Raw genomic sequence first — 13,137 nt, 5'->3', positions numbered from 1 at the left:
AGTTTTAATTTCACACAAATCGAGGCTGATTTTTCAGGTTTGAGACATTTTTGATTTGTTTTTTCTTTCAGTCGAGCTGAATGAACTCGTTTGTTTCAGACTTTAAACTTTGACCCTGTTAATCGGTTCAGCCTGAACTTCAGATCTCTTCGGGGCAGAGATTGAAGCTGATTTTGTGCCCATTTGTGACTGTTCTTTAATTTAAAGATTTATTTTATCAGATTTTGAGCTGTTTTAGTTTGATGTTCAATGAACTTTGGACCTAAAATTCTTCTTTGGGTGCATCTGATTAGACTGATGAATGTTTCTGATTTGTCCCGTGGTCGTGAACGCAGCAGGACCCTCGTCCTCTTCGGTTCTCCGCTGTTCTACTGGATTTGTTTTCTGGTGATCTTCCTCTCATAGTCTTCATCAGCAGCACAGTTTCGAAGTGACGTCCTGGAAGAGCTGAACTTTGTTGTTTTTATAATTTGCTCGGTGATTTGGCGGCCGGGTTGGAGCTCCAAGTGGCCCGCTTTAGGCCCATAGGCCTTATGTTTGATACCCTTGGTACAGACTTTAAAAAAATCCATATCATGTTAAATATCTCTCAGAATACATCATGTTTAGCATCGAGATCTCCTCCCATCTCTTTTCCGTCTCATACAGTCAGCCATCCTGTCTGCGCCTCATCTCACATTTTGTATGTCTTGTTCTTGTCTTACCTTAACTTAGCTTAACTTAGCTTAACTTAGCTTGTCATCTCTCATATTTAGTTGTTTTAGGTTTTTTTGTAGCTTTCAGTTTGTTATTTGTCTAATTTGTGTCTACTTTTCAATCTTCTTGAATCTAAATTTGACATTTGTCTTTGCTTTTTTCCTTATCTTATCTGTTCTATAACTCATCTTACATGAAATGATCTGATCTTGATTAGCTGAACCTTCTTCTTTTCTCATATTTTCACTTAGATATGTCTTGTTGAATTTAAATGATCTTATTTTAACTTACTGTAGGTCAGTTTATTTCATAATACTTTGTTTTCATTTTGTACCAATGCCGTTTTAAGTTGTACTACTCTTCTATGTTAAAGTTTAACATTTTATTGTATAATTTTATTTCGCTGAAGTTAGTTCACCTTAACCTTAGATTATTTTATCTGAGCTTATTTTTCATCTTATCACATGTAAAACAGTGGAAAACCTTCCAGAAGCTCAGATTTCTTCCTGATAACCTCTAAACAGTTAATTTATGCTGCTTTAAGTGCCGTAGTGTGTAAAAAAATAAATGATGTGGCGTTTAGGGTCGCTGACATTTCCAAACTCGTAATCAGCAGCTAAAGAACGTAAAAGTTTGATGATGTTCAGAGCATAAAGACACAGTAAAGCTGAATTTTTTTTCTCTCTCAGGTGATTAAATTAGATTGAAGCTCAAACAGAAGAAAGCTTCACGTCGAATCCAGTTGCCTTTGTGTTTTTTTTTCTTTCTTGTTCCTCCTTTCTGGTGTCTCACTTCTTTCTCACCTCCCGTTTCCGACTCGAGACTCCGCCGTGTGAACTGTTCAATCAACACCACACGCAGAAAACACCGAGGAGGAGGAGAGCAGCGTCTCCTCCTCAGACCTGCACGTCGCTGTGTTCAGCTGGACAGCACAAACTGTGTGTGTGTGTGTGTGTGTGTGTGTGTGTGTGTGTGTGTGTGTGTGTGTGTAGATCTGCAGCTCCGCCTCCTAAAAGGCTCTACATTCTGACTACAAACACGATGTGCATGATCTTAAACTCATATCTGAAACACTTACAAGCTAAAATCTGGGCTTTTAATGAGAAATATCTACATTTCATTTAGTTTTGGTTTCTTTACATTTTATATTTGAAGTATTTGAAAACAGACTTTGTGTCACTTCACATTGTATCGTCTGTATTTCAGTGTTTTCTCGTCTCGCTCATTAATCGTTCGCCACTTGTTTGATCTCATTATCATCTTGTCACTCACCTGCGCAGCACCTTGATCTGACTCCCATCAGACCCGAGCAGACAGTGAAATCCTCCGCTGTCAGATCCCAGAACTGAACCCTGAGTCTGAAGCAGTGTGAACGTGTGTCAGTTCTCGGCGTCTCGTCGGCGCTTTAAAGAGAAATGACACCAGAGACGTCATGGAGCCGAGAAGCGCGATCGATGCTGAAACGTTACCGGGTTATTAGGTTATTTAGTCGCTGAACTTCCGGAGCCTGGGCTGTTTAGAATGTTAAAATATCCTGCAACGATTTTCCTCCAATGCCGCGGATTGAAAAAAGAGGAATGATATCGTACGAAACTGAACGCTCCATCATTAACACCCGCCGATCCCCCCCCGCAGTGCCCGGAGGAGCGGGAGGGGGGTCAGGACAGAGTCCGTACTGGCTCGTTAGAGAGGCCTTGGACCAGGACCAGAGGACACACACACACACGCACGCACGCACGCACGCACACACTTCGAGAAGGGAAAATACAGTGCACACATGTTCACACATGCCAGAATGACACACACATACACTCTACTGCATCCTCTCACTTCTGTGTGTGCGTGTGTGTGCGTGTGTGCGTGTGCGTGTGCGTGCACGTGTGTGTGTGTGTGTGTGATGGGTGTTTTGAGAGGTTTTGTCACCTCTCTGTCTGTCCTGTCACACATGAGATGGACTCCATACATCGATGACGCTCCACAGCGTTGGTACGGCCAGCACTCCGGTAGCTACAGTAACTCACACCCACGGATTCAGAACCTTCAGAACCTTCAGAATCATCAGGCTCTTCAGACCCTCATGTGGTTTGATGTGTTTTTCCCATCAGTTTGCACTTCAGTCTTTAGTTTTCATATCGGTTGCTCGGCGTCTTTTTGAAGCCCCATAATGATATTTTAGGATGTGTTTAAATGTCGTTCGATGAGTTTTCATCCGTTTTGTGTCACATTTGGTGGATTTTCTGAGGTCTGTCCTTCAGCGTGCAGCCATTTTTGTATGTGCTGAAAAAAATGTGACAAAGAGATTCAAAGTGACAAAAATTAGCTACAAAGAAGCTAAAATGTGGCAAAAAAAGAGATAATTTTAAAAGAGAGAGACTGCAGCAGGATGAGAACAGGCTCAGCTGATGAAGACATGGAGGTCAGGGAGGCTCAGACCCACAGTCCACTGATCCAAAGCAGAATCCTCTGCAGTGGGAGTGTCAGTCCTCCAGGGTCTCATCTGGTCTCATCTGGTCCGGCTCGGATCCGCCAGATTCACCAGGTTAATGCTGCTCAGTCACTCCGTCCAGTAGAATAAATCATCAGTTTATCAACTGCTGATGATGAATAGATCACAAATCATGTTACGTCTTGTCGTTTGATGGCAAGACTGTCCAACCCAGACCCAGTGAAAGATCACACTTCAGTCATAATATTATGAAATTCAAAACACACGAAGAAGTAGAAGCAGCAGAGCAGAAACCAGGATGATGTGATGTTCTGCTCTTTAACAGGAGATTTATTTCTAACTTTACACTGTGTGGGGTGGTCGACACTGCTTCCTTGCAGCCCACCGCCTTTAATTAGGACACGACGAGACACTGGTCCACTAACCCAGGGAACACACACACACACACACACACACACACACACACACACACTGTCATTTCTCTGCTGCTGATTTACTGCGGCGTCGCTTGTTTCTCTGCATTTTAGCGCCTGTTAAGAGATACAGAGATTTATTAATGTGACCCTTCCAACACACACACACACACATACACACACACACACACACACACACACAGTGTGTGTGTGTGTGTGTTTAGTGACCCATCATGTAAATGATGAGCCGAGCAGCTACAGTAAAGCGGTTTAATGTTGAGGTTTCACGTCTCGCTGAAGTAAATCAAACACGTTCTTTATCCTGCAGACGGAAACAGAGATTTTCAGCTTTTATCACCACATTGTTCTCTCTGCTGCTCCTCCTCCTCTTCCTCCTCCTCCTCCTCCTCACTTTATCCTGCTTTTTTCCTTCAAAGCTTCAGTCTTTAAGAACCACAGAGAGAAAGGTAAACATTAGTGAAAAGTAAATGTGCTGATTCACCGTCACCTTTCCTTCGGTAATGTAACTGGTTTTGATACCCGGGTATTAACAGTATTGTGACTTTCCGACTCATGAAACACAAAGCATTTTTAAAGCTTCCTGAATCTTTGTTTCTATTTAAACACTGTAAAGCAACACCAGTCTCAGAAATGACTCATTGTCAGTATCTAATCTGCATTTATCAACTCTAATTTTTCTTACATATTTTAGGTGTCTTTTATTTTTTTAAAGCTTTTTCCAGTCTTTAGTTTAAAATTGTAGCGTAATTATGCAGAAAACAATTGTCACGTCATGTTTTTCTTGTCGGATTTTGTGGTTTCGTTCAGGATTTCTCCTCATTTCCTGGTTCTTGTGGCGTTCCGGTCGTCCGGTTGTTTCTGGAGCCGTCGTGTTAATAAACTGGATGATTTGACCCTTTATGTCGTCACAGACGAGTGTGTGTGTCTCAGAGCCTCAGCTGCAGAGTGTGTGTGTGTGAATATAAATGTGGGCTGATGCTCCTCTCAGAGGTCGCTTTGTTTCCTCGGTTTGCCGGTTAATGGCCGAAATCCCGCCGAGGCAGCAGAACGCGGCGCTGACGGATCGCCGTAACACCGCCGTTATTACACGCTAATATTGCAATTAGATGGGTGGCCAAGTTGCCCGAGTGGGGCAATAAATTGCCTCAGAGTGTCAGAATCTACGAGGAGGCCGGGCTGTAATTACCCAGAGCGCACCTCTCCACCGCCTCCTCCTCCCTCTGACCATCAGCCTCCGCCCTAACATGGAGGTCACGACCTCTGCTCATCGCCACTTGTTCCTCCCGCTCCGCCGGCGGCTCTGATGTCCTCGGCACGGAGGTGAGTTCAGGGTGACGGAGAGCGACCTTTGACCTCCTTGCAAACTGCTTCTCACACAGATTTCAATCGGCGTCTAGAAGAGCCTGGAAACCTGCGTGAACAGGGAAGCTTTGAGCAAAACGTCTTCCTCAGCTGGTGACTTCCTGAATAAGCTGATAAATATCTGTTTTTTTGGGGGGAACTCTCCAGTCCTCAGTGACTCCACCCACCTCGCGGACGCTCGGCGTCTTTTTTTCTGACTCCACGAAGCTCCCGTCATCTACAAACTCCACTTCCCATCAGCCCCCTGCAGTCCGGGAGCAGAAGCGGTTTCCTCCTCCTCCTGCAGCCTCCTGAACCAAATTAAAGTCACATTTCAAGACTTATGGAGGCAGGAAAGGTTCAAGACAGAGTCCTGGATTTGTGTTTTTTTTTTTTTTTTTTTCCGAAGAGTCGAGTGCTTTTATTTTATCTGTATGCCGCTTGCTTTTAAGAATTAATCATCATTTGCACAAAGAAACTCCTGCACAGCATCTTGGTCTGGCAGTTAAGATGCTTTATCGTCTCGTGGGAGCAGAAATGCCGGCGAGGCTGCAGAGGAGAGAGGAAGGTTTGATTTAAAGAGGCGATTGAGGAGGAAACAACACGGGCTTTCAGATAAAGTTCACCTGAGAGGTTTCTGCTCCCTTTATTGTTTTTTTTCCCTTTGTTCTCTCACTCTTGCCCATGCAAAAGTTTTGTGGTCTTTATTTCAAGGTTTATATTGTAGTTTACGCAGCCGGAGGTCAGCGCACGCTGCTTCGCATTTTACTTATTTACCTTAAAGTGTCTGAAGGGAAGCGGTGGAGGAAGGAGTAAACGCTGTCTGTGAGCCGCACCGAGAGGACAGCGTGGATAATGTTGTATTTTCCTGTTTTCACATAGAGCGTTTTCTAAAAATTGTGTTTTCAGTAGTTCTGTGTTTCTTGTGGAAGTCTAGTTTGGACAACTTCAGACTGACTAAAGCCTTTGGATCGGTGTTTCATAGGTTGGATGATGCATTATTTTAATACAATTACTAGTTTTTCTTCATGAGGTTTTCCGGCTGCTTCATTGAGGGTGATCACTCGAACAGGCTGGTATCCCGTTAGCGTTACCCGACCCTCCTGAGTAATGGATGTGATGATAGAAGCTGATGGATTGAGTTACAGATGTGGTGTGTGTGTGTGTGTGTATATGTGATATTTTTGGTAAAAGTAGCTGGTTTTCAGGCTTCGAGACCATGTTGAAGGTTACATGAGCCCCTCATGAGGTTTTTTTTTTTTTTTTTTGTGGTTCTCCAGGTAAAATATTCCTTATTGGATGAGCAATAAACGGCCCATATGAAGCTACATGTCATGTCTCGGAGTGTGTTGCACCCTATGGAGGGTTAACTCCGCAGGGGGGTCGGTGAGTGGGTGGGACGGTGGGTTATCTGCCCCTGTGGACCCTTCTCAGCAATCGTGGCTTATTGATCGGGCGAGCGAGGCCCATCGGAGCCGGCCAGATTAAGAGTATAGATTTACAATAAAAGCAGGACATTACTGGGCAGGCGAGGCTAAAATTGAAAGGAGAGCGAGAGATGGAGGGTGAGGAGAGGAAGAGCGGGTCAGAGAGGGAGGAGGGGGAGGAGGAGGGCAGGCTGGATACACCAGGGTCACAGGACTGGTACTGATGCATCATGGGTAATCACACTGGACTGACAGCGTTTCATTTGCACATTTTGGACCAACATCAGAGGCTGAACTAAAACTGTCAGTAGATGTTTTGTTAACCTAAATATAAAGTCTCAATTCACTATCGGACTTCCTCCTGCAGCAAACACAAAACACTCCTGCTTTTTGTTTTTATTTGAAAGTCTCCGGTTTAATTGGAGGCCGGCTGTTGTGCGGCTGAGAGAGAATCTCGGTGAACTGTGTGTGTTTGTGGGTCGACTGTGGAGTGCAGGATGTAGATGGTGGTTCAGCGATTCAGCCGGTGTCCCGCTGCTCGGACTGAAGGATGGGTGAAACCTGTAAAGAAGGTCTTTTCATGAATGATACATGCTGTGATGGACGGGGTGAAGCCTGCCTTCGCTGGGTTCAAACCAAAACAGACCGAGGAGAAAAATGTACATTTGAGCAGAAGAACTGCTTTGTTTTGACCTCTGGAAGATCTCAGCCTTTAGACTGGAGGAGTCTCAAACAGCAGCAGCAGCAGTTCATGATATTTATATTCTGATATGTTCACCATGAAGGATCGTTTTCCTGCGACGAGCTCCTGCTTCAGCTGCAGCTGAGAGTGTTTAGAAGCTTCTCTTGGTGCTTTTGCTGGAGTAAACACTTCTGAGTACTTTGCTTTCCTCTCAGCATTTTTTCTACACTCTGAACTTGGCCGGAATCACGGAGAGAGAGGTCAGGGGTCACGCATGAGTCCTGCTTTTAGAGCTGTGTTTACTTCGTGTGACCGAGCGGCGACGGGAATAGCTCGAGGAATGACGGACGGCCGACGCTGCGATCGGATCTCGCCGCGACCTCTGCCTCCGTTTCCACAAAGAGACTCCGCAGACACACACCACCTCCACCCGATGCTGGAGGCGGAGGAGGAGCTGAGACCAGACCTCTGAGGGTGGAGGGAGACGGGGAGGAGCGGAGAGGGGGTGCTGAGACTCCCAAACTACTGCACTCTTTTGAGGAGGGGAAGGATGGAGGAGTCGAGCCTCAGACTGAGCCTCGGGGGAATGCAGGAGGACGTCTCTCTCTGGCCGGTCAGTGGGGAGGGGGGGGGCAGGACTCACCTCTGCCTCCCGCCCGCCTGCCTCCACCTGTCTGGCTGTCTCCATTATACCCGGGTGGAGCCGGGCCCTCGGGGGGCCCTCGGGGCCTGGGGCACTTTTGACGTGATCCAGGGAGAAATGTTCAGTGGCCCGGGGAACCCAGGTCCCCCCTCCCTCAGGGGAGAGGAGGAGGAGTCCTGGTGGAGGAGCTGATCCCTGAAGTCTGGCTGACCCGGCGTGATGCCGCTGCCAAGATTTCCCCACTAAACTGTACACACACCCAAACCTGCTGCCAGTGTGAAAAACACAAACATCTCTGTCATTTTTTTTTTCTGCATTAAATCTGATGTTTCACCAACTTTAACCTCACAGAGTTTTAATCCGATAAAGATCAAACTATCCAGATATAAAGATGATAAATTCCCGTCTCACTCAGTAATTACTGGAATTATTGAGAGGAAGGAGTGACTAAGATCAATAATAAGACAGATGGATGCAAAGAAAGACCAACACTGTTTTATTTGGTTTCGTGGCTTCATTTACTTTTGGCCTTTGAAATTGGATCCAATAAAGACGTAATTAGATCCACAGATGGTATTATTGTGTAGAACAGGGGTGTTAAACGCTCATCGAGTGGCCGGGACCAGTAAACTGTTGACATAATCACCTTCAAACAGGACCAAATGCCTCCTTTTGCTTGAGAAATATTTTAGCAATAATCCATTTGCTTTAATATATTTCTACGAAACCAAGGACAAATATTGAATGATGGATTTTTTTTTCAAAATACAGTCAAACATAATTACTTTAAAAATCACTTTGTACTTTAAGTTGGTGCTAACAGTCTTAAAAAGATAAATGTTCACCATTTTCTCACTTGAAAAGTATTATTTAAATGAGAAAAGAGGTCAAATGATGAGTTGGAACCAAGCGCTTTGCGTTTGAGCCGTTCATAAGAGCGAAACTGGACGTGAACCCCGATGCAGGAACACTCCAGAAGTCAGGCCATTAAACTCTTCCTCTGAATCTGTGAAATATCAAAGTCGGCGTAGCGGTTAACATGCTTGGACTTGAACAGGAGCAGAGTGAGAAATTAACACAAAGGCGTTCAACGGCGGAGCTGATAAAATCTGTATTTGGTGGCCGCCGACTCGCCGCCATCAGCTGGTTCCCGGTGACTCCTAATTGGATTGAGAGAAGGCCAAATGTGATTACATCACCGCCTGCGGCTTCGTTAGCCGCCGCGGTGTCGGCGTCCCGCCGCGCTCAGCTGGAAACACCCCCAACACCCAGGGCGGGGCGCACACCAGGGGATCATGGGAACTTTGGGAACCCCCTCCATTCTCGCTGCTTCCTTCACCTCTCGCCAAATCCCCCCTCCCAGCATGCACCTCACCCCCTCAAGGCAAAGCACCTTGTTAATCTCAGCGCACACAAACACACTCAGGATGTTCGGGCTCCCAGCTGAGGTATCTGTACACAATACACACACAAGAAGGGATCAGTAACCCCGCCCCCTCCTCCCCCTCTTCCTCCTCCTCCTCCTCCTCCTCCTCCTCGAGTGTTCAGTGTGAGAAAAAGTCATCGATCTTTGTTCACTGATGCTCGAGTTCATGTCCATCATCTGCACTCCTGCTGCTGCTCCAGAGTCCAGATCCTCCAAACACCGTTCAGACCGATCACCAGTACCTGAAGGGCCAATCACACGTCTCCTTTTGTGCTGCCCACCCTCGGTGCTGACCCAAAGTGGAGTGAACCAACTGACTCAAACTATTAAAGAAGCCAAAAAACTTAAGCCAACAGAGTTTAGAATGGAACAAACCAACTGACTCAACCTGGAACTGGCCAATGAACTTAAACTGGAACAAACCAAGTTAAACAAGAACAAGCCAACTGATCCTGCCATGGCTAAACCAATTGAAAAATAATGGTCCAAACCAACAATTATAATCCAGATTTAACAAATGATCATACATGGGACCACACCAACTGAGCTGTATGAGATCAAATCAGTGGAAATGAATCAACCGACTTCTGATAGGACCAAACTGAGGGACCAAATTTTGAACAAACCAACCAACCCCAAGAGAACCGGACTTCCCGTTTCTTACAGAAACCCAGCCCTCTGTTGGTTTTCCACCAATCCATCCAGGTTTGGGTCCTGGGCTCTGAAGAGCAGAGCAGACCCTGAACAGTCTGTGGAACAGTCGAACTCGTCCAAACTGAAGCTGTTGGCGGGTGCTCCTGGGTGGTTTGTTTCTGACTCCTCTCAGTTGAAGCACAGAGGTCTCTGAGCGATGTTGGTCAGACCCGTTAGTATTCAGAGCATCGACAACCTGTTTTGATTAGAAACGTCTCCTCTCACTTTCTCTCTCTCTCTCTCTGCGAGCCACTCATTCTCAGGCTCTCTCGCCCATCTTCTCTCCCGTTAATCACTCGAGTGTTTTTCCCAATTAAGAATGCACTGATAACCTTCCATCACACACGCGCACGCACACACCAACACACACACACACAGCGGTTTAATCAGGAATATGAGTGCGGTGTGGCTAATTAAGGACGACCATCCGTGGGCTCCTGCCTCTCCAGCAGATGTGGGGGAGGGGATGGAGCGAGCGTGTGTTCTCCATCCAGCAGCCGCCATGTTAGCAGACATTTGTTTGGCTCCTCTGCAGGTTCCTGTCAGAGCACCAGATCAACTCTGACGTCTGCTTACCGCTCGGCTCGCAGCGGTCTGACACATTTCTGCCTCTGTAGTTTTTCTCTGTGTTGCTGTGCTGATGGAGAGGTGCAGCATGGGTGATGGAGAGAGGAGATCATCTCCTTCATTACTTAATAATACATGAGTTTTGTTGGGGAGATGTGAAACCCTCCAGGATTATTAAGCACATGGATGAGTTTAACAGAATTTTTTTTCTCTTTATGTAGATGAAATGAAATTTTATTTCTCATGGAGGTCTTTTAGATGCTAGACCATTTGAGAGTTGAGCCGAATGACTGTTTTCGATCCATGCTGGGTATGAAAGGCTAAATGCAAGAGCAAGGCCTGATTTCTGACGGTCTGTCATGGCTGTAGTGATCCTACCAGGCTATACGGTAACATGTAGCAAGCTACTGACATATTCCTAATGTAAAATGAGGGATTATGCTTTGACTTTCACAAGATAATCAGTGAATTTTCTCTTGTGCTTTTGTTGTACCTGAAAACAGTTGTGGAGTTGCACAGCTGCTGTCTCTCCGTGCAGTGTATTGACAGCTGTCCTCAATGTTTTTCTTTCAACAAACACCTGTGTGGTGTTGGTATTTCTGTGGATTCAGCTTCGAGTGGATTTTGAACTCCTGACTGTTTTATTTGAAGACTTCAGTTTGAGAAACTTTGGCAAACGTCTGTTACTCTTTCCTCACATCATTTAACGTAGGACTATTATCGGATTAAAATACCAGTTAGATTAATGGATCACAAGAGCACTCTAATGTACAGAAATGTGTTTACTTGAAAGCATTTAAAGATTATCCATCAAACGCAGCCGCAGAGGCTTACAGACGTCTTCAAATAGTCTAATTTTGACTAATGAAAGGCCTGTGAGCAGTGAGACTTTTAACACAATTTCCCTCTTCCCTTTACTTTTACACATTTTACACATCCCTGTTTCCTAATTAAAGATTTCCAAGTTCGCTGCGATTCAAAGCTGACAAAACTCATCAGGCACGGTTTTATTTGATACGTGTAAATTGTTCCTTTTTTCGTGTCGTGTAATTTTCGAACCCGTTTTCCTCATTAAGTACGACGATTCCACTTAAGTAATGGGGATTTAGGATCCGTTTTCAAGATTAACAAAGAGCTGTAACGGAAAAAAAAAGAAACATTTTCATCAACTGTTAATTCATTAATATTTTTATTCCATTATTCATGAAAAAAAACCCTTCATTTTCGTGACAGTTTAACCTCTGAAAGACGAGAGCTGAAGCAGAAACAGAGGTGGTGTTTTTTTTTTTTTTCTCCCTTTTGGAGATAAATAAATAAAGAGTGTGTGTGTGTGTGTGTGTGTGTGTGTGTGTGTGTGTGTGTGTGTGTGTGTGAAGAAGAGTGAAATGTGAGTCGGGCGAGTCCAGACACGACGACAGCAGGAAAAGAGAAGGGGGTGTGGGGTGTGGGGGTGGGGGGGTGTAGATGGACAGGTGGGGGCAGGAGGAGGTGCAGGGGGTGATGGAGGGTGAGAATGAGACAGTTGTGGGGGACACAGGGAGGGGGGAGGGGGGAGGGGAGATTAAGAGGGTATTGATTTCTATATAAAGATGGAGGGATGTGATATGGGGGGGCGAGGCGGGGGGGGGGGGGGGGGCAGGGGGGGACGGAGAGCCACTGGGGAGGAGAGACGACGGTTTGGGTTACGTAACGACCAAAACAGCGGCCTGTGTGGCTCTCTGATGTTCCTCTTTGTAGTTTGATGACAATCTGGAGCTGGAGGAGAGTTCATTCAGCACCAAGCTGCTCGCAGGCGGCTTCACGCTCTGCCTGCAGCCCGTTTACAAGCTCCTGGAAATGAAGACGCTACTGTGATTTACTCTTTTCACCACAATATTAGAGTCCCCCCCCCAACCCCCCCGCCCCCCTGCCACAAAGAGATCAATAACATTTAATGAAAGCTGCTGATCAAATCCCCTCCTGAATTCTGTGAAATTAAAACCAACACGTAAATCACTCATCTTCAAGATTGCTAAATTATCTTCTAATAAAAACAGTAAAAGAAGCCTGGTGTTCATGAAATGGTATTTAAATATTAAAACGTGTGAATTATTTTTATCAGATCTGAAGGTTTCCAGCAAAAAATTAGAAGAACATGGAAACTCGTTCAACCTACCTCTGCAAAAATCAACCTTCACTGATATCAAATAACCCCAAATTATCTAAAAAAAAAAAAAAAAGTTGATTCACAAAATCCAGAATCAAAATGGGACCTTTGGTATGACATGTCTGTAATCTAGAAGCAACAGAGATAATCCAGAAACTCACACACAGTGACAATAACAAACAATAAGTTAAAACCTGTGAACTGTCCCAAAATGAAATGAAATACATTGGAACCTAATCCACAACTAGCAGAAACAAAATGAGAAAAAAAATGCAGACTATACACAATCATAATTCAATAAATCATCCAGAAAACAAGTCAAAACTTAACAGAAATAATCTGTGAAATAACAGAGATCCAACATAGATGAATACAATATTTCATTAAATGGTCCATAAACAAACCAGAGCTGAGCAGAAATAACACAGAATCACCTGGAGGTCACCCGGGGGTGACATGGAGGTCACCTAGAGGTCACCTAGAGGTCACCTGGCTGGTCTCAGATGACTGAGTGAAGGTCGAGCTCAGATTCAGATTCAGCAGTGAACTCTCAGGATGGTTTCAGCCTCCCTTCTCTTCAACACACACAAACCCCAGTAAAGCTCACAGTTAGACACCTGACTCTCTCTCTCTCAC

General features: G+C 45.1%; 1 protein-coding gene across 2 annotated transcripts in view; it reads left to right on the top strand.

The window, feature by feature from the left end:
• The window catches only part of LOC115400966 (transcription factor COE3), a 112,460-nt gene that overhangs the window by 30,180 nt on the left and 69,143 nt on the right, over positions 1–13,137 (top strand). The window lies entirely within an intron of this gene.

The sequence above is a fragment of the Salarias fasciatus genome, chromosome 2 (assembly GCF_902148845.1).
Source record: "Salarias fasciatus chromosome 2, fSalaFa1.1, whole genome shotgun sequence".
Lineage (NCBI taxonomy): Eukaryota > Metazoa > Chordata > Actinopteri > Blenniiformes > Blenniidae > Salarias > Salarias fasciatus.
The sequence above is the reverse complement of the archived record's forward strand: the minus strand, read 5'-3'. Positions and strand labels throughout refer to the sequence as shown.